Raw genomic sequence first — 22,021 nt, forward strand, 5'->3', positions numbered from 1 at the left:
AAAACGACTGGAACAACACATCAACAGAGAGCTACCAGAAGTCCAGGCTGGGTTTAGAAGGGGTTGTGGTACTAGAGATATTGTAGCTAATATACATAGAGTTTCTCAGATTCCAGTCAATTCCATAACACTTAACAACAAAGTTAATAAAAGTTCAAAAACTTGGTACTCAGCCATTCAATCACCTTTCACATTCTTAGTAATCTTATATGGCTATCATCTTATATGATCACCAATTGGACAGGATTGCTCTGGGATCAATCCTAAGGCTGATTTCTGCTTTAGACTAGAGGTAGAATGCATATTGTAACCAGTCCTGGAGTTACTCACATGTCTGCTACATCTGTCTAATCCTAGAACTGATGTATCCATAAAATAAAATAAAAACCAGGCTCTCTGTCATTCACTGATTCCAAATCAGTAACAACGAAATTAATTTTATACGTAAGAGTTCACAAAGCTGTAAATATTTACAGAAGTTGAATGCTTTGTCTTCATTTCACAAAGTGGTTGGTTCTAACTGCTGAACTTTTGATAACTTGAGTTGTTATACAACGAGATATTCATATACTAGGAGACATTCTGCCACCACCACTACACACACATACACAGCACAGAAAAAGAGAGTAAGAACATTTCCTTACTTATGGCTCAAAAATATCCACTGTTGTTGTTGTTATGTGCTGTCGCGTAGCCTGTGACTCATAGTGACCCTGTGCACAATAGCTCTGAACCCTGGACTATCCTGAGGCGGTCTCACTGGTTTTTAACACACCTACCTCCTTTACCCTAGATACTATGCCAATTTCTTGCATTGGGTGTCTTCTTCTCTTACACTGTCCCTCTCCAACTCCTGGTCCCTCCTGGCTACATGCCCAAAGTATGTGAGACAGAGCTTCAAAATCCTTGCAGCTTGGTCTCACCCTCTTCAGGACGGAACTGTTTGTTTTCCTGGCAGTCCACTGTATGTTCAGTAGTCTTCTCCAGGACGTCAACTCAATTTATTCTTTTTCTATCATCCTTACTCATTGTCCAGCTCTCTGAAGCATAACAAGTAACTGCGAAGATCACGGCTTGTATCAGGTGTACTTTAGTCTCCAGACTGGCATCATTTCTCTTCAGCACTCTGACAGCAGATTTTCCCAGTGTAATTCATCCTTTTACTCCCTTACTGTTATGAGTGTTGATTGTGGAATAAAGCCATCAGAAATTGTTAACAATCTCAACCTCATCACAGTCTTCATGGTACTACTAATCAGCACTGGTGAGAATCTTTGTTTTGTTGATGTTGAGCTTTAATTCATATTGAAGACCGCAGTCCTTGACCTCCTGCAGCAAACACCAAAGGTCTTTCTCAGTTTTACAGGCAAAGTTGTGTCATCTGCGTAATGCAGGTTATTGATGAGTCTTCCTCCAATCCTGATGCCACATTCTTCCTCATAAAGTCCAGACTCCCAAATTATCATCTATATGCACTTAGGCTGTACACGTTTGCTTTTATATATATATATATTTTTTGAATGATGGTGCATTGCTTCCTTGCTCAGTTCTGATGACTGTGTCCTGGTCCAAGTGTTGGTTCTCATAAGCACAATCAAGTGTTCTGGGATTCCCATTCTTCTCAAGGTTAGCCACACTTGGTTGTGATCCACACAGTCAATAGTCAATGAATCACAGATATTCCTCTGGTACCCTCTGCTCTCAGTTAAGATCCATATAACATTGGCTATAATGTCCGTAGTGCCATGGCTTCTTCCAAGCCTCACTTATGCATCTGGTAACTCTCTGTTGATATTCTATTCTATCATTTTTGGATAATCATCAAAAATTAAAAGACGTATTGCGATGGGAAAGTCTGCTGTTAGGGACCTCTCCAAAGTACTGGAGAGCAATGGTGTCTCTCTGGAGACTAAGGTGCGTCTGACACAGGCCATGGTCTTTGCAATCACTTGTTATGCATCAGAGAGTTGGACAATGACCATGGAGGATAGAAGGAGAATTGATGCCTTTGAGCTGTGGTGCTGGAGAAGAGTATTGAGGGTACAATGGACTGCTAGGAAAACAAACAGATTCATCTTGGAAAGGGTCAAACTGGGTGGCTCCTTCTAACATATTTTGGACATGTTGTAAGGAAAGACCGGTCCTTGGAGAGGGTTATCATGCTTGGTAGGGTGGAGGGAAAGCACAGGAAGGGAAGGCCCTCTACGAGGAGGGTTGATTCAGTGACTAGGGTAATAGGGATGGGTGTAACAGAGATGGTGTGATTGGCACAGGACAGAGTTTAGGGCTGTGTACATAGGGTCGCTATGAGTCACAAACAACATCAAAACCCTAAGTACAACAGAATACACTTAGATTAGACTGGCAGATATGACACCAGAGGCTGAGCCTTTGTTCTGGGGCCCACAAAGGAGAAGGAACAGATGTAGACAGACACTAGTGCTTGGAATGTGGAATGTGAGAAGTATGAATATAGGAAAATTGGCAATTGTTAGTGAAGAAATGGAATGCATAAATATTGGCATACTAGGCACTGGAAAAATTGATTAGAATGTGACATTTTGAATCAGAAAATCATATGACCCATCATGCTGGAAATGAAAAGGTGAGGAAGCACAGAGTCAAATTCATAGTTAAAAAGACCATTTCTAGATCCAACAATGTTTTGAGCAATAGGATAATACCCATACCCATACAAGGAACACCTGCTAATACCACCATCATTCAAATATATTCACCAACAAACAGAGCTAAAGAGGAGAGGACTTTCATCATCTTCCGCAGCTGGAAATCAATCTAACATGCAACCAAGATGCATTAGTAATAATGGGTGACTGGAATGCAAATGTTGGCACAGAGAAGGAGGATCCATAGACACCATGGACCTGGTCACAGAAATGAAGCTGGAGATGGAATAATAGAATTCTGTACAATCAATTATTTACTCATTACAAACACCTTTTACAAGAAACACAAACATCAACTATACACATGGACCTCACCTGATCGTATGCACATGAATCAGATTGATTATATCTGTGGGGGAAAAAAATCCATGGAGAAACTGAGTCCATGTGACGATTGCGGAACAGACTATCAACTACTCATATGCAAGTTCAAAATATCCTATAAATAGCCTACAAACATATCCTATGGGAAATTTGTATGCTACCCTTCAATGGAATACAAGTCGCAGGACTCAAAAGGCAGTGAGTTATGTTGCTGCTGGCATAGCTTTCTTCCTTGCCTCAAGGAAGACCTCCTATACAGTGTATTTATATGAGCTGATTCCTGGAAAAGGCACCAAACTAAGTGAAACCATGGAGTCAATATCTGACTCATAGGGAGTCTCTACTGACTTTCTGAGATTAAATATAATTACAGGAAGAGACAGTTCATCTGTCTTTCACAGAAGCACTGGTGGATTCTAACCATTAACCTCTGTTAGCAGCCTCGCATGTAATGTACTGGACTGTCAGGGCACCCTAAAAAAGTATTTTAAAAATATACATGAAGGACTCACATTAGAAAATGCAAATGACAGCATGAATGGGTCACTTTTGTACATATAAGGGCCCCCCTTGGCATAGTGCATTAAAAATTGCAGTGCTGGCTAAACAACTGAACCCTACTAGTCTCCCCCTCCACAAAAATTGACAGTCTGGTGCCCTAAGAAAGGTTTGCTATCAATCGGAGGACCCACCTGAGGGCTCTGAGTCAGTGTTCTTTTTTCTCTTTGTATATATGAACTCTTGTAACAATTCAGATTGACTTATTAAGGGAACAGCACAAAGGTAGTCTATCATAATATTATTAAACAAAAATATCCTGAGAATTCTGTTGCATTAATGTTTGTCACTGAATTTGGGAGTCTTTCCACTTAATCCGATCCTCATAAGGACAGATACACAGTACAAATAAGAGACAGAAATGGAAATGCTTTATGTGGTGTCCTTCAGTGAGAAAATAAATTCCTATATACTCTTCGAGTAAGTGACTGAAACATTTCTTTTGTAATCCTAGTATCTGTACTATGATTTCAGGAATCCTAGCTACGCTGTCTCCTCTGGAGCAGAAGCACACGTACAAAATGGATTTTTTTGCACTGATTACACACACACACACACACATATATACATACATATATATATTCCATTTTTCTGTTCCCTTTTCTAATGCATAATTTATTTTTAATTATATGGTCTATATATATCATTTATATGCAATCTGGGAAAAAGTAAGTTTTATGGTAACAATGTGAGAAATTTTCATGTGGTCTGAAGAAGCCAAGATTCTTAGTTTAGAATTATATTTCCTTTATCAAAGGAGGTCTGTTGCTATTATTATGTACCATCGAGTCACCTGCAACTCTTAGCAACCCTAAATACAACAGCTCTGAACCCGGCCCAATCCTCAGCCAGTCTCACTGATTCTGACACTCCTAATCCCATTGCTCCAGTTAACATCTCAATCTATCTCATCTGGGCTCTTCCTCTTCTATGCTTTCCCTCCACCCACCCTTCCAAGCAGGATGTCCTTCCCCAAGGACTGGCCCTCCTGACCATAAGCCCAAAGTATGTAAGAAGGAGCTTCAATGTCCTTGCCTCCGAGGAGAAACTTGGCTTCACCCTCTCCAAAACAGACCTATTTGTTCTCCTGGTGGTGCATGGCATGTTCAATATTCTTCTCTAGCACCACAACTGAAAGCCATCAATTCTTCTGCTGCCATCCTTAGTCATTGTCCAGCTCTCTGATGCATAGTATGTAATTGCAAAAACCATGGCCTGAATCATGTGCACCTTAGTCTCTAGACTGATATTGTTGCTCCTCAGAACTCTGGAGAGGCCCCTGACAGCAGACTCCCCCAGTGTAATTCTCTTTCGATTTCCTGACTGTTGGTGCCAAAAAAGTGTTGATTGTGGACCTGAGCAAGCTGAAATTTTTAACCTCAATCTCTTCTCTATCTATCATGGTGCCACCAATTGGCCTAGTGGTGATAATCTTTGTCTTTAATTAATGCTAAGCTTCAATTCATATTGAAGACTACAGTCCTTGACCTTCTGCAGCAAATGCTTCAAGTCCTCCTCAGTTTCGGCAAGCAAGGTTGTGTCATCTCCCTGTAGCAAGTTGTTGATGAGTCAAGAAGTCTACTTCATGGAAATTATTCATGATAACATTGCCCAAGAGAAATATACTGCAAACTCCAAATATGAATTCATGTCTAATTTTTCATGCCCATGCTTTATAAAGAAAAGTTATACATTAATATATTTCATTTTTGCTGCTGTTAGTTGTCATCGAGTTGGCCCCAAGTTTATGGTGACCTATGAGTTGTGCTCAGGATTTTGTTTTATAGAGTAACAGGTTTTCCTACCTATAATCTTTAAGGAAGCAAATGCAGAGTTTCCTTCTCACAAACCCCTAGATGGGTTCAAGTTACCAACTTTTCTGTTAGCAGGAGATTACAGACCACCTGAACCCCCTACATTCCTTTTCATAAACCCGAACATTATAAACAATATATTTTTTAACTAAGTTCTTGAAATCTGATGTATATTTGACTTTTAATTCATGCTCATCTTCACTCAGAAAAGCCATATGTCAAGTGGTCAGTTACCGAAAGGGGACATTGGTATTGGCTACCGTACTAGAAAGCATAAAAATCTCTGGAGTGGTTGGCCCAGGATTTGCTACCTTGGCAAGCAAGCTGGAAAAGAAGTCTAGCTCAAAGTTAAATGTAAAGCTCTATTAAATCTGACTTCATATTTTTGTATTTATTTATATGTCCAGTCTGCAAAACAGGACATGTTAAAATTTTTTCTGTGTTTTCACCATGTTATTGGGAAGGCTCACTAAATCCATACAATACAGAAAGTCAAATTGATTGTAGTTAAAATTGGTCCTTGAAATTAGTTCACATTATTTCCTGCCAATGCAGTATGTAACTGAACTTTATTCTTCCAAAATACTTTTTAATCTGGTACTTGCAGAACTTTCTTAGAAGAAAATGGAGTGAAATATTACATTGTCATCTTCTGAGTGGGAGCTCGAGTGGTCTATTGGTAAGAACTTGGGCTGTAGTCCCAAATGCATACAGTTAGTTCGAATCCACTAGCTGCTCTGTAGGGAGTCGTATGGGCAATCTCCTCTCCTGTGAGTAACTGCCCCACACAGGAGTCCCAGCTATGGGTCAGGCTCAACTGTAAGGTACTCAACAACCACCTTTTCTTTTAGTAAAACATAGATTTCTTCCAAGTGTTAAAAAAGCTGCAGGATTAATCTCTGTGATTTCAAGAATCATCTTATTCTATAGCACATTTCAGTAAGACATTAAACATTCCAGAGACATAGTAACCAAAAGAAACTATCTATATGCTAGTACATTGCCACTTATTCATGCACTTGTCTTCTTATATGATATTTTGTGATTGTTCAGTAGTGCATATCAAGTTAACCACAATTTACTATCTAACGTATTGTGTGATTAATGGGACAGCTCATATCTTAATTTACCATAGATTTCCTCTCAATGATGTCTACTTGCCTCAAGCACAATATAGTCATAGAGTCTTAACATTTTACAATAGTTTTTCTTCTACTTTCCTATTTGTATTTTGCTAGAGAGATTTTATAGGCATGTTCTCAGTAGATTCAAAAAATTATTTTATGACCTCCTCTAATTTAAAGGACTTAATCTGTTAGGCTTTTTAAGAATGCTTTTAGAACAAAAGCAAAATAATAAATGTAAAGTGAAAATCTAAGTTTTAGAGATATTCTTCTGCCAGGTCAGAACATTATCTCTACCTTCCTTTCATCACCAGGGAGATTTTTCCTTCTTTGGCTTTACCAGCACAATTTTGCTATCTATTACAGCCATTTAAATAAAGTCATTGTACCACTTGGTTGGTTGTAAATTATTCCATAAGTTGAACTTGGACATTCTATTGCTTTCCATTCTCCCTAAACATCTACAAGAACTGTTTATGAATTGCTGTTGTTGATTGCCTTCAAGTCGAGCATGTCTCATAATGACCCTATGAACAAAAGGCTTGAAGCCCCTCTACAACTATTGACATTTATCAAAGTTCATAGAGTTTCTGGAGACATGTTATTTAGGAAGTAGATGGTGAAAAGAAGAATGATTTCTGATAGTTGACTTTTCATACAGTCCATCTCTGCCCAACGGTATATTGTCTATACTGTTCAATTGTAGCATCCCACTCATTCTATAACATGGTGTCATAAAAGGCATATTAACTAGCGTATGTTCTTGTGGTTAGGTGTTACCAAGTTGGTTAGTTCAAACAGCCAAAATTTTGTCTATTGGTTGAGCAATTAACATTTTGTATATTCAGGAATTTCTAATATCTTCTAAGGATAATTAGGAGGCAGTGGCTTTGAGTAGACTTCTACATACATATGGAAATTGAGGGTCTGAAACCAAAAGGTATTTGTTGCAGCGCATACAGTCAAGGTTGAAACACACATCTGTATGATAGTAACTCTAGATTTGTTTATCAGTAAAATATCTGCCTTTAACACCTTTTGTTTTGATAATTTTAGATGGGAAAGTCTTTAAATATAACGGTGTCCATTTCTGAGCATGTTTCCACTGAACAAAATATAAATTCAAACACAAATACATGTTAATATGTAGAAGAATGCTAATACCTTATTATGAAAATCTTATCTGCAGCAGGTAATTGTTATCATTTATTTTCCGAGTAGGCTTCATGCACCTACCGCTGTGAAACAGACACATTTTTTTGAACTTTTAATGCACTTGTTTTGCTTTTTCCAGAATCTAAATTATTTGTTGTAGATTAAACGACTTATGATTTTTGAGAATGTGTTCAACTTTGTTGGTTCTTAAATATAGAGAAATATCTAATGAGCATTATTGACTTTTTAATTTGTCTAGACAATTGCGTTCTTTGATTGCTAAGTGTTGTATTTTTATTTTTATATTTCTCACTTAGAGTTCCTAGCTTTCATTTTCATTATGTGTGGAAATATAATTAACAATCAATCTTCAATCGACTCTATTAAAACATAGTCTATAGAAAACAAAGAAGCTAAACAGAATAAACACACACAGCACACACAACTTTCATTTCACAAATATTTCATATTTCCAACTGATTTCCTTTAAAAATTACAATATATCCTTTTTCCAATTGTAGCTTTTACTTTTTAAAGCAGGGGTTATTTTGTACTCAGGTCAATTCATGTTATGAAACTATGTCACAACCAATTAAAAGTTAAGGATCATAGCAAAAGCATTCCCTATATAGCCCTGATAATATCTGGTCTTCATCTCACAAGCCTCATTGCTTTGTTCTAGGGATTCTAAAAGCATGATTCTTTTAAATGCCTCCATCTGGACTGGAAGGAAAATTAGAACATCCATTTTCCACATCCATTTTCTACTTTGTCCCTCTGCAGCCTTTGCTAGTTCCAAATAGAGCAATTCACTTGAATTCTGGATTCAAAGAGGTGTCCCTTCAGTAATGTGAAGAGAGACTTGGATATGGACACATACTGGCAGCTTTCTGGCTTAATCTGCTTCTACAAGCTCCATGGACAAGTGGTTGTGAGTGAATGAGTATTTTAAGTGAGCTAAAGCAGTTTGCATACCAAAGTTCAAATATTGCAGTGAAGGGAATAGTTTTGTTTTGTTTTGTTTCAATGGACCTCGTATGTCAATTATTATCCATACTCTTAACTAGTTATATAAAAAAAGAAAAATGAGCGATTAATATTTGTCAAGAAAATGCTAAGATTTCTCCTTTGCCATCTTCAGTCTGCAATTTAGATGAGCACTAGAGAAGGAAAAGGTGAGGGAAAAAACCAGTGTTTTCCAAGAGCAATTATTTTGTTAAAAATATTGTGGGGGGAAAAATTGTGTTCTCATTTTTAGACTCCTCTGAAACAGGCCCGTAAATTAACGCAGAGTCACATCTGCCTTGTATCCAGTCTAATGCAAAAGTGACCCCAGTTTGACTATAATACTCAGGACTTGAGAACTCCTAACTGTTCCCTGAACCGAGTTTCATGTTTACAATATGTCCATTTCATTTCCTGTCCCATTCTTCATCCTTTACCAACACGTCATCAGCAATTTAGTAAAGAATGACGGGAACGGCCGAGAGTTCTCTGGAGAAATAGTTCCCATATGGGCTAATGCCTCACTTCTTTCAAGCCATTTCCCTTTCCAGTAACCCTCTTTTACCAACTGCTACTTGCAATATGAACTTGGAGAAACGAAGAAAGTTCTACAAGAGTTCAGGTCTTTCGTTCACAGGGTCGCTATGAGTCTTCTACGATTCAATGGCACTTAACAACAACAACAATAGAGAGCTCAGTTTGGCCAAGTGGACAGAAAGTGATGCTACCAAGCCAAAGGTGGGTGATTTTAATCCGTGGCCCGCAGGCCTGGTTTTAATTGTTTTTGGTCAAACATTCATCTAAGTGGTATAGCCCTGGTCTTTCCATTTACTAAGTAGAGGTAACTCGTGGTTGCTGTGATGCTGAACACTGTGGCTCTGATGTGTCAAATGAGATAATGGTTACCCATAATGGACAGTGTTTGGTGGAGCTTCCCGATTAAAACAAGCTCAGAAGCAGAAGTGACATCCACTTCCGAAATAGCTTGCATCTGGAAATCCTACGAACGTGGAGAAATGAACAAAGTTATAGAAGTGTTCAGGTCTTTCTTTCATAGAGTCGCTATGCTCGTCTACGACTCTAGGCACTTAACAACAACAACAACTTGCAATACTCACGCAGTATTGAGCTCAAGTAGTTAGGCACTCAACTAGTATCTGAAAGGTCAGTGATTCAAATCACTAGCCACTCTTGGAGAAAAAGATGAGATAGCTTCTTTCCATAAAGATTGACAGTCCTGAAAATGCTATAGAGCATTTCTTTTCAATATCCGTCTCAAAGGTAATGCATTTGGTTTGGGTATTAAGTACCACAGTGCTCTTGACTGGATATCTCAGATATGTTGACTTACAACTCCACCAAAAAAAATTGGTGGCATGAAATTTATCATGACCTTAATTTTACAATGAAGAAGTACAGTTAGTACAGTTTCAATTCAAGGCTGGATGACTTATTTGTAAGGATCACCGGTGCCACCCCAAGGGCATGTGGTTGGAATCCACCAGTCACTCCACACGAGAAAGATGGGACAGTGATTCACTGCCTCTGAAAATGCACTGGAAGATCAGCTCAGAGTCAGTTCCAACTGGATAATACGTAATATCAAATTACAACAACAACAACAAACATCCGAATAAATGAGCTAAACTTGTTAGTTTCCTAAATGTTGATAGAAGTACATCTTTTGATCCTTTTCTAATTACAGATAAAAAAGAAATATAATATTCTAGTCTCTGAATATGTTTCATTATTTTATACTTGGCATCCCACAGTAGACTGTTGAAAGTAACACACTGTAATGTCTGACTTCAAAAGAAACCTCAGAAACATCAATCCAATCCCCGGTACAGTTCATGCTACTCCATCTCTCGCCCTAGACAACTCAGTGAACCACAAATAATTTGTCCTGTTTCCTAAAGGTGAGATTAATTTGAGCAAAGAAAATAAGGAATCTTGAAGGGAGAAAATAATAATTTCAACAAAAAGCCCAAGTCTCTTAATCCGAATGTAAAGGTTCTAGCTAGTTCAAACAACTAATAAAGAAAATGAGAAGAATACAATTTGCAGCAATTTTGCAAAAGAGGAAAAACCCTGCTTTACAAATAGCTCTAGCTTCATATCTAGCCAAGCAAGGAGCAAGGCAGAGGCAGATAATAATGTGATTACTCTGGTAATGATATGCATTAGATACATTATGGGAAACAATAATGCTCCCTACTGAACGCAGTAAATCCAGTTATTGATTTTTCTTAATGTTAAAAGCGCTACTCTAAAACTGAAAAGAAATATCCTTTATTTATTCTCTTTCCCTTTCAGTTTCCAAGTCCATAGAGTCTTTGATGCAGGCTAGTATACCAAGATAATGGAGTAATGTATATCTAATCTGACACCTACTGGGCCAGGCTAATGTTTCAGATAAAAACTGCATGGATACTGCTGTTCACAAAAAAGACAATGTATGACAAGAAAGAAGAAAAAAAATCAGAACTTTCGTTTTGATCTGGTTTTGTTTTGAAAGCATTCTTGCACAGCAAGCATTTGTTTCATTTCAAACCAAAGCAGTAAAATATTGATTAGTCCACAGACTGGGCAAATTTATGGGGCTATATTAATGTCCTCACCAGTATACATGTTTCTCCACATTATATCATTCCATCACCCCCAAAGAGGAAACAGTTACACATACAACAAAGAGTTCTCTTAGTTTATCGTCTATATCCCTAACTAAAGTAGCACCACCTACAACCACACACACTCACAAATACCCTTGACCTCGTTATAAATTTTGTCCCTTTAAAAAAAAAAATTTTGTCCCTTTGTAATCAATATTCTGTCTCTCATTACCATTGATTCAGGACCAACTCATGGCTGACCCTCCAGTGACTTGCCTGGGCTACAAATCACATGGGAAGAGATCATGCTTCTTTATTCCACAAAGCTGCTGATAGATTTAAACTATCAGAGACGTGGGGCCACAGGGTTGCCAAAACAACTCGCTATATGTCCCATGCCACCAGAATGCCCTAACAGATACTGAGTATCTGGAATTGCCCATATTCAATGAACTTTGGAATATGTATTTGAATAAACAAAGGCAGCATCAAAACCCCCTTATTTTTAATTACATACAATTGAGGAATTGTTATAGTCTTAGAAAGTATCATCTCAATCTTTCCTTGTCAAGTGAATAATTAAGCAGAACAACAGAATGATAGCAAAAGCTCCTTGTATGAGGAGTCCTTGTATCAGTTCACGGGGAAAAAAAAATCAATGTGCTTTTGTACAGCTGATGTCTGATACTCCTTTCCCTATTCATCTCTCAAATCCCTTCCCCCTTTTACTTTCATTCTAGAAGAAAATAAAAAGCATTTCTTCTTGTCATTTTCACTTAGCCAATTTCATTAAAACTGCCCCCAGAGGATCTAAAACAGCATGTTCTAGGAGACAGGTCTAAGATCAGTAATAGAGAAATGAAAACTACCTCAATACTTTCCTCAATTTAATAAATGGAAAAATCATACATATATTTCTACCAAACAGTTTTATATAATTGAAGAGTAAAAATGTCAAGACTAAAAGATAATTCCGTTTTGTCAATATTTCTAAAATGAGCTCTATACTTTTCTTAATTACTAAGACTGAGTAATGTATTTACATTCTGAAGACCTTTCCACATACATTATTTTGGGGGTTTTTTCTAATTTAGTGTTTGTGTGTGTGTGTATATATATATTTGATTGCTAGTTGAACGTGACTCATAGCTACCCTATGAAAAAAAGGCTTGAAATCCCTCTACAATGTATCAACATTTATCAAAGTTCATAGAGTTTCTGGAGGCATGTTATTTAGGAAGTGGATGCCACTCCTTCAATTAATTATTCAGTTTTTTAACAGTCTAAGCCTATTCAAGTCTATTTCAGATAAGTTTAAACACTGAAGTGTGAAATAGAAAGCACTTATGGATGAAAATAAGTTCTTTACTTCTCAGGCCACTCTGTTTACCTTTCAGCCAACAAGCCTCTATGTATGAAAACCAATACAGATATTGTACCATTCTAAGAGTTATCTACAGACAATTGTTTTTCATGTTTACATCTGCAAATTCTCTTCAATGTTCAAAAAACATTTTCTCCACCTAGATTAAAAAATATTTCCAAAACCTTCTATTTCAAGCATCAGATGATACTTAACCTATTCTAAAAGTTCAAGGACTCTTATTCATATTTTTATAAAAAATACACTGTATCCTGATAACAGTAAATGTCTTACACATGTGTTCTAATAATGTAAAATTGTGTAGAAGCATGCAAAAAAAATTAAAGTTAAAGCATACCAAAAGAATAGATCACCAATTAACTAAACTTTTGTCAAACTGTGATCCTTTGAATGTTACTATACTGCTGCAAGTTATAGCACTGTTACTTAAAATATTAGCAGTATTATTCATGGTTAATATGTTTGATAGAGATTCTAGACTGAGAAAGAAAAGAAAGAAAAACCTAGTGACTGATTTCCTAAAGTTCAAGCTCAAACTCATCATACCATTTAGTTGGAACCAATTCAGAGCTGACCAGTATGCTTATGGAGGTTGTAAATCACAAAGGAGAATGAAAACAAGTCCACAAGAGCCAAAACTATAACCTGGACTATATCCTACCTGAAATTAGAGACCATCGCAATAATACATCTGGCATATTAACTGCTAATTACTGGATATCAGTTAAATTTTAAGATGTCTAGAAGTTTTTTAAAAGGCAATTAAAAAAATAAAGGGAAAAAAACCCAAAACAAACCAACCACCAAAACAGATATCAGAACATACTCTGAACCTGCTCTTAAACATATACTAACTAAAAGAAAAGGAAGAAATGGTTCTTTTTCAACTCTATCAGAAGGTTGCCTATGACCAATGCCCATTGACACTAAGAGAATAGAATCCAAGCTGTACTGAAGGTTTCCATGAAAAAACAAAACTTAAAGAATTGATTGAGATGTTTCATCAAGTGAATAAACAATTGAAGCACTCACTATTCTAAGCCAAGAAATTAGGAAGACGTACTTGATCAATGACCAGAAGGGATCCTTACTTGCGCTTATCCCAATAAAAGGGTACCCAACAAAATTACTGAACAATGATACTAGAGGAGGACTTTATATTTGATGACTTACTAAAAGCAAAATAATCATATCATGAATATAACTTCAAGTAGGAAATATGATTAATTTGGTTTAGATGTATTCTTCAATAAATATATTAGACCTCAGTGAGATAGATAACAATGAGCTCAAACATGCCAGAAACTGTGACGATGATGCATTGACTGATTTTGTTGTACACAAGGTCACTGAGTCAGAATCAACTTGATGATAGCTAAGAAATACAACAAAAAGATGGTAACAGATGTGAGATTAAAGTGGTAGAGAATTTTCTGTAAAACAAAGGGGGGAATTTCTCTGAGGAATTTGTGTTTGTGGGATATCTGAAAAAAAAAAATAAATGAAGTGTGCTGTCATTGGGCAGATCATTCAGAAACAGCAAAGAGGTCTTTGTGGATGGACTCAAATTAAGTAGGATGCTGAGAGCAGGTATGTGGGACCAGAGACAAATCTAGGGGGTCTGTGGCCCCTTGTTGTTTGTCACCAATAGACCTGGTGAAATGTTTACTTTGTGATTTAGAAACTCACTTTTAGTATTATTCCCCTCTTCACACGACCAATAAATAGACTTTGTAAATAGAGGTTCCAATAACAATGATACATAGTATGATGTTGATAATACCCCAACTGCATTATATTACAACTATATTATTATAGTGAAGATGCTGACAATTTCATTTCTAAACATGAAGAAATGGAAACCATGACGTGTTTGCTTGAAGGGCTTGCCCAGCGCCATGACATCGGAAATTTCAAACCTAATCAGCTGTACCTCAGAGCTCGTTTCATCGCATGCTACTTATAAATATGTTCTTAGGACATGAACTCCAATGAGAGTAAGTTTGGATTAAAAATATCATCACAGCAGTTAAATATTACATATGGACACAAACAAACCACTAGTTATGAAGACAACACAGGACTAACCCACCTTTTGTTCTTGCATGCACATTTAGCATGAGTTAGAACTCACTCACTAGCAACAATAGCAAACGTGCATGAAGCTTGTAAGGAAAAGAGGACTTTGGACATCTTCACTATGGATGGGTTTTTGATCTAAAAACATTCAAAATTTGGTATCTTGATAAAATAGCACCTCATCATAGGTGCACCTAATACAGGTTTTGCAATTACTTGCTATGCATCAGAGAGCCGGACAATGACTAGGGATGATAGAAGGAGAGTTGATGCTCTTGAGCATGTGATTTCAACAGTGTATGAACATCGTATTATATACAGGCTGTCCCCAAATAACAGTAGTTTCATAGGAATCCCATTCACAAATCTGTTTTAAAGTCTAATGTGTGATTGGTAACAATGAAGTACTGTTTGCATCTAACATCAACTTGTCATGTGTTTTAGTAAACATTTATGTGTATATAAATCTACAAATACTTCCAGATACACTAAAATATCTTCAACAAAACAATAATATTATTATGATACACACATAATGTTATGTGTCATCAAAGCCTGTGACTCAAAGCAACCCTAAGTACAGTAGCTCTGAACTCTGCTCTATCCTAAGCAAGTTTCATTGTCCCTAATATACCTACCCCAGTTACTCCAATAACTGTATCAATCCATCTCATCTGAGGTCTTCTTGTCCTACACTGTCCCTCCACCCTTCCAAGCATGATGTCCTTCTTCAGGGACTGGTCCCACCTGACCATGTTCCCAAAGCAGGTGAGATGGAGCTCCAAAATCCTTGTCTCCAAGGAGCAGTCATGTTTCGCCCTCTCAAGGATAAACTTGTTTGTTTCATTGGCAATCCATGGTATGTTCAATTCTCTTCTCCAGCAGCACATCTAAAAAAGCACCAATTCTTCTCCTGTCATCTTTGGTCATTGCCCTTCTCTCAACGCATAACAGGCAGTTGAGAACACCGTGACATGAATTAGGGGTACATTCGTTTCCAGATTGACATCGTTGTTTTCCAGTATTTTTGAGAGCTTTGTTATTATGAATGGTTATATTTCTCTCAAATGTTTAATAGGCTATATAGCAACAAATCAATCACCAGACATTGTTTGAATATACATCATATGTTGTTGTTGTTGTTGTTGTTGTTATTTTGTGTCACTGAGTCACCTGCCCTATGTACAATAGCTCTGATCCCTGTCATATCTTGAGTTAATCTCATTGTCTCAAACACACTTACCCCATTATCCCAGTTACTGTGTCAATCCATATCATCTAATTCTCCTTCTCTTGCTCTCTTGTGCTGTCCCTCCACCCTCCCAAGCATGATGTCCTCCTCCAAGGACTGGCCCTTCCTGGCAACATGCTCAATGTATGTGAGACATAGCTTCAAAATCCTCGCCTCCAGGGATTAGCTTGGTTTCATCCTTTCCAGGACAGACCTGTTTGGTCTCTTGGCAGTCGATGGGATGTTCAATACTTTTCTCCAGCACCAAAACTTGCAGACATCAATTCTTCCATCCTCCATAGTCATTGTCCAGTTATCTGATGCATACACAGTAAATGTAACGTTCATGACTTTGATCAGTCACACCCTAGTCTCTAGAGTAACATTGTTGTCCTTCATCGCTCTGGAGATGTCTCTGAGAGCAGATTTTCCTCATGTAATTAATATTTTTATTTCCTGATTGCTGGTACCAAGTATGTTGATTGTGGAACCAAAGAAGCTAAAATTGTTAACAATCTCATCCTCTTCTCTGGCTATTGTGATTATTTCAATTGGTGCAGGACTGAGAATCGTTGTTTTCTTGAAGTCAAGCTCAGTTCATATTGGTGACTGCAGTCCTTGACTTTCTGAAGTAAATGCCTCATGTCCTCCTTAGTTTCAGTAAGTAAAGTTATGTCATCTGTGTATTACAAGTTGTTAATGAGTCTTCCACCAATGCTGATGCCTTTTGTCTTCATAAAGTCCAACCTCCCGAATGAACTGTTTCTCAAAAAGATTGAAAACATAAGGAGATAGGATGAATCTCTGACTATTCCTGATTTTGAACCATGCAATCTTGCTCTGTTCTGACAACTGCTTCCCACTTCAAGTATAGAGTTCATATGAGCACGAATATGTGTTCTGAGATTCTCATTCTTCTCAAGGTTAGCCATAGTTTGTTGTAATCCATATAGTCAAATGGTTTTCCAAAGTCAATGAAACACTAATAGATATATCTTCTAGTACTCTCTGCTTTCAGTTAAGATACATCTAACATTGGCTATTATGCCCCTAGTACCACAGCCTCTTCTAAAACCAGCTTTCACATCTGACAATTCTCTGTCAATATATTGCTCCAGTTGTGTTTGGATAATTTTCAGCAGAATCTTGCTTGCATGTGATATTGTTCAATAGTATCCACACTATGTCAGATAACCTTTTTATGGAATAGGAATAAATGTGGATCTCTTCCAGTCAATTGGCCAGGTAGTTTTCCTCCAGATTTCTTGGCACAACTTGGTGAATACATCTAGGGCACCATCTGTCTGTTGAAATAGACCCTAATGTCAATTGGTATTCCATCAATTTCTGGCAACTTGTTCTTCGCCATCTCCTTCAAAGCTGCTTGAACTTCCTCCTTAATCACCATTGCCTCTTGTTAATATGTTATTTCATGAAATTCTTTTGTGTCAGCCAATTCTTTTTGGTACAGTGACTCCAAGTACTCCTTCTATCTTCTTTTGATGCTTCCTGGGTCATACAACATTCTGTCCATAGCATCCTTAAGTATCACAATTTGAGACTAGAATTTGTTCTCCATTTCCTTTGGTGCAAGAAATGCTGAGCAAGTTCAGCCTGCTTGATTTTCTGACTCCTGCTCTTTGCACATTTCATTATATTAACTTTGTGCTGTCAAGCTGCTCTTTGAAATCTTCTGCTCAGCTCCTTAACTTTGTGATTTCTTCCCTTTACTTTGGCTTCTCAGTGCTCTCTTCCAATGTTCAGAGTCTCCTCTGACATTCATTTTGATCTTTTTTTTATTTGTCTTTTTAATGACCTTTTGCATTCTTCATAGATGATATTCTTGATATCCTCCCACAATTCATCTGGTTTTCACTCATTAGTGTCCAAAGCCTCAAATCTGTTCCTAAGACAATTTTTAAACTCAGATGGGATAGATTGAATTTCATTTTCTTTAGCTTCAGCTTGAACTTGCATATGTGTAGTTGGTGGTCTGTTCCACAATCAGCACCTGGTCCCATTTTCACTGCTAATATTGAGCTTCTCCAACCAGTGTGTCTCCAGATGTAATCAATCTGATTCCTGATCAGACCATCAGGTAACGTCCATTTGTGTATATTCATATACACGTATAGAAACATAGTAGCAAGAAGTTGAGCTGCAATTCTGAAGGCACAAAGGCACACAGTTCAAAGCCACCAGCTTCTCCATGGGAGAAGGAGGGGAAGCTCCTCTGAAAACCCACCAGAGGGTCAGCTATGGGTTGGCTCCAACCCTATGGTACACAACACCACACAACATTGAATTATTACATACCATGTTTGCTTAAAGTGACAGATCTATAAAAATCCCTTTGATAAGACCCTTCAAATCATTTTGATCATGCATTATTACTACCCATTTCTGGTTTCTCATGAGCAGGCAGGACTACATAAAAGAAAACAAATATAACGTGGCATTCAATGATAACACTTAAAGTTAGAAAAGTTGTGTGAGTAAAATAAATTAGCAAGAACCTTCACAAATATTTTATCCAAGCCTGAACTTTCAAATTTAGTCTATGGCAGAAATAATCTACGTGCTCGCCAGCCATCACACTTAATTAAATTTGTAAGGGTCATATCAGAGGTACAAAATATTATCCACTTGGGCAATGCCACAGGAATACTAATTCACTCAAAAGGGTCCCTGGTGCCCTTTCAACTTCACCCTTTCTTATAGAAATTCTTATTATTCACCAGAATGAAAACATCAAGCTAAGCAAGATCTACTAACTCATAACCCTTGTTTAAAACTAATTTTAATGTCACATAAAATCATCCATTACTGTGGGCAATAAGGCTTCATCCATCTGTTTTCATTCAAATAGTAGAGAATATTGTTTGTACACAGGGAAAAAATTGTATCCTAAGGAAATATGTCTTTGCCATTTGTTCACCACAAGTAATATTCAGATTATAGTAATTTTAGTATATTCCATAACTATCAAGAAAGGACTACAATTAGTAGCTATAAAAATCCTTATAAAAATTCACCACCTTACTTGGGTAATTTTTCCAAGCTAGTTACTTTTTTATGATACCTTCTTCCTGTAAACTTGTTTCTCCAGACCAACTAGCTCTTGATGTTAACAGCTCAAATTCTAGCATGGACTAAAACGGATCACAATTTTCTAATGAATATGCTAATAATCTCCTTTTACCTTCAACAATTATCAAGACATCACATGTGTGCTGGAATTCTTCATTGCTTGACTTCTTAAGCAGAGAGGCAAAGACAGAGCATGGGTTTTGGGTAATATGTAGCCAAAAATTGCATGAAACAGAACAAAAATTTCATATAATCTCACTAATCTTCTGTTTCCTTGGTAGTAACACACTGGTGATAGCCTGTGGTCTGTGATTGGTATCTACCTGCTTCTCCACAGAAGACAGATGAGCAGTCTCCTCCAGGAGAGGTTTGTAGACTTAGAAATCTGGAAGAGGATCACTCAGAAGCTGAATCAGCTCTGCAACAGTGGGGTTTGAGGACAGCACTGTTCTAAGCTCTATAGCGGTAATGAAAACTTGACTTCTCTGTATCTTCTGAGAACATGACACACACACAAGAAATCTTAAACCCACATATTACACATTGACAGATTTCATTGTAATCTTAAATCATTATGTTTAAGCAAAGAAGTAGTTTGAAAAAGTGACTGCATCTACCAGGTTATCTTGGCATTAAATACCCCACACGTTAGTAAAAAAGAGTTCCATTAAGTTTCTTACCTTCACTTTACTTAATTGTAATACTGGGAATTTCTGCTGTTAGGCACCTCTCCAGGGTACTGAAGAACAATGGTGTCACTCCGGAGACTAAGGTGCATCTGATACAGGCTATGGTCTTTGCAATCACTTGTTATGCATCAGAGAGTTGGACAATGACTAAGGAGGATAGAAGGAGAATTGATGCCTTTGAGCTGTGCTGCTGGAGAAGAGTATTGAGAGCACCATGGGCTGCTAGGAAAACAAACAGATTCATCTTGGAAAGAGTTAAGCCAGGTGGCTCATTGGAGGAAAGGATTCTGAGGCTCTGTCTAACATACTTTGGACATATTGTAAGGAGGGACAGGTCCTTGGAGAGGGACATCATGCTTGGGAGGGTGGAGGGACAGCACAGGAGGGGAAGACCCAGGTTGAGGTGGATTGATTCAGTGACTTGGGTAATCGGGATGGGTGTGTAAGAGGAGGCAGTGCGACTGGCTGAGGATAGAGCAGGGTTTAGGGCTATTGTACATAGGATCACTACGAATTGCAAGTGACTCAACGGCACATAACAACACCACCACCATCTATAAAAAATATTTTCAACTTAATTTGACTCAATAAATACATAGAATCTATTTCATATAAGACATGGCTAAGTGCTAAATAATGCAGACAAACTAAGGAATTATCAGCTAAACATGCAAACTCTTGTTATCATCAAGAATCATCTCATTATCACATCCCTGGAATTGTGGAACACCCTACTATTTTATCTGTCCTATAAAAGGAGCAGCTCTGATGATCTAGTGGGAAGAAGCTGACCTCAAATCCCAAAGGCACGCAGTTTGACTCCATCAGCTCTTCTGTAGGAGATGCCAATCTCCTCCCTTTCCACCTCTCAAAACCAGCCGGAAGGTCAGCAATGGGCTGGTTTCGACTCCACATAACATAACAAGATATAAAAGAGGGAAGTCTGGTGGCCTAGTCCATAGGGTGTCACACTGCCAACCCAAAGACTATGGTTCAAATCCACCAGTGGCTGCTCCAGGGGAAGAAGGGATGACTTGCCTGGCAATCTCCTCTGTTACTATGCGTGACCTCAGAAACCCAAATAGAGGGTCAGCCATGAGTCGGAATTGACTGGGAGTGAGTGAGTGAATTTAAAACGAATAACTCTATGTATGAATAAATGCTTAGAGAAATTCACTGTTCTACACTCTTCCATATTTATTTCAAAATACTGCTTTAATAAGAAAATAATATATGAGAATACAACTGACATAAGAGAAGGAGCAGAACATTGACACAAAATAATTCCTTGTGCTGTCATTCTGCTGCTGTGGACCTCAATTATATCTTTCCTATATCCCAGTTCAAACCTTCAGTGGCATCCCTAAGCTTTGTATCACCCAATTATATAACTTACGGGTCATAACATATTGCTCCTCCCTCCATGAACCTCTTCATATCCCAGACCAGATAGAATCCTTATAAATGTTCCTTATCAGTTTAAATCACAGCATACAAGGTGATAAATACAGCAATAAATTCCTTCAATGAAGTATGTCATGCTGTTACTGCTATTGTGCACTGTCAAGCCGGGACCTATCCCTAGCTGACCCTCTGGTGGGTCTTCAGAGAGTTAATCACATTGGAGACTACTCGTCTTTCTCCTGTGGAGGAGCTGAAGAATTGGAACCAAGTGCCATTAGGATCGCAGGACAGCTGCTTACCACCAGGGCACCAGAACTTCCTAGGATGTCATAGATTACCTTTATACCAACACAATTGTTTTCTAAAATCATTCTAGATTTAATAAAAACATTATTAGCTACATTATTAATAACTTAGCAGAAGATTTCTTTTAATAACTACTTCATTCTCAAAGGATTTTTCCCTTTCCTTTTGACTACTTCAATCTTAAAGAAGTTATCAATATCTGTTCATAAGTACTAATCTCCATAAAATTTGAATTAAAACACCAGAAAATTTTATAAAATCAGCAAGTATGCAAAGAGCTGCAGCTGCAATAAGTGTGTTCGTGTAGCTGTTACTGTTGTTGTTATGTGCTGTCAAGTTGCTTATGGCTCATAGCGAACTTGTGTACAACAGCTATGAACCCTGGTCTCTCCTGTGCCAACCTTGTTATCTCTGACACACCTACCCCGATTACCCCAGTCACTGAAGTAATCCATCTCAGTACAGATGAAACGATATCATTTGAAGCCTTGCTCTAATAAGGGAATAACAACAACTGACTGGTATGCATTCTCTCCCTTACTCACCTGTGGCTATGGAG

This window comes from Elephantulus edwardii, unplaced genomic scaffold (genome assembly GCF_000299155.1).
Source record: "Elephantulus edwardii isolate Elephantulus edwardi_28Jun2011 unplaced genomic scaffold, EleEdw1.0 scaffold00014, whole genome shotgun sequence".
Taxonomy (NCBI): Eukaryota; Metazoa; Chordata; class Mammalia; order Macroscelidea; family Macroscelididae; genus Elephantulus; species Elephantulus edwardii.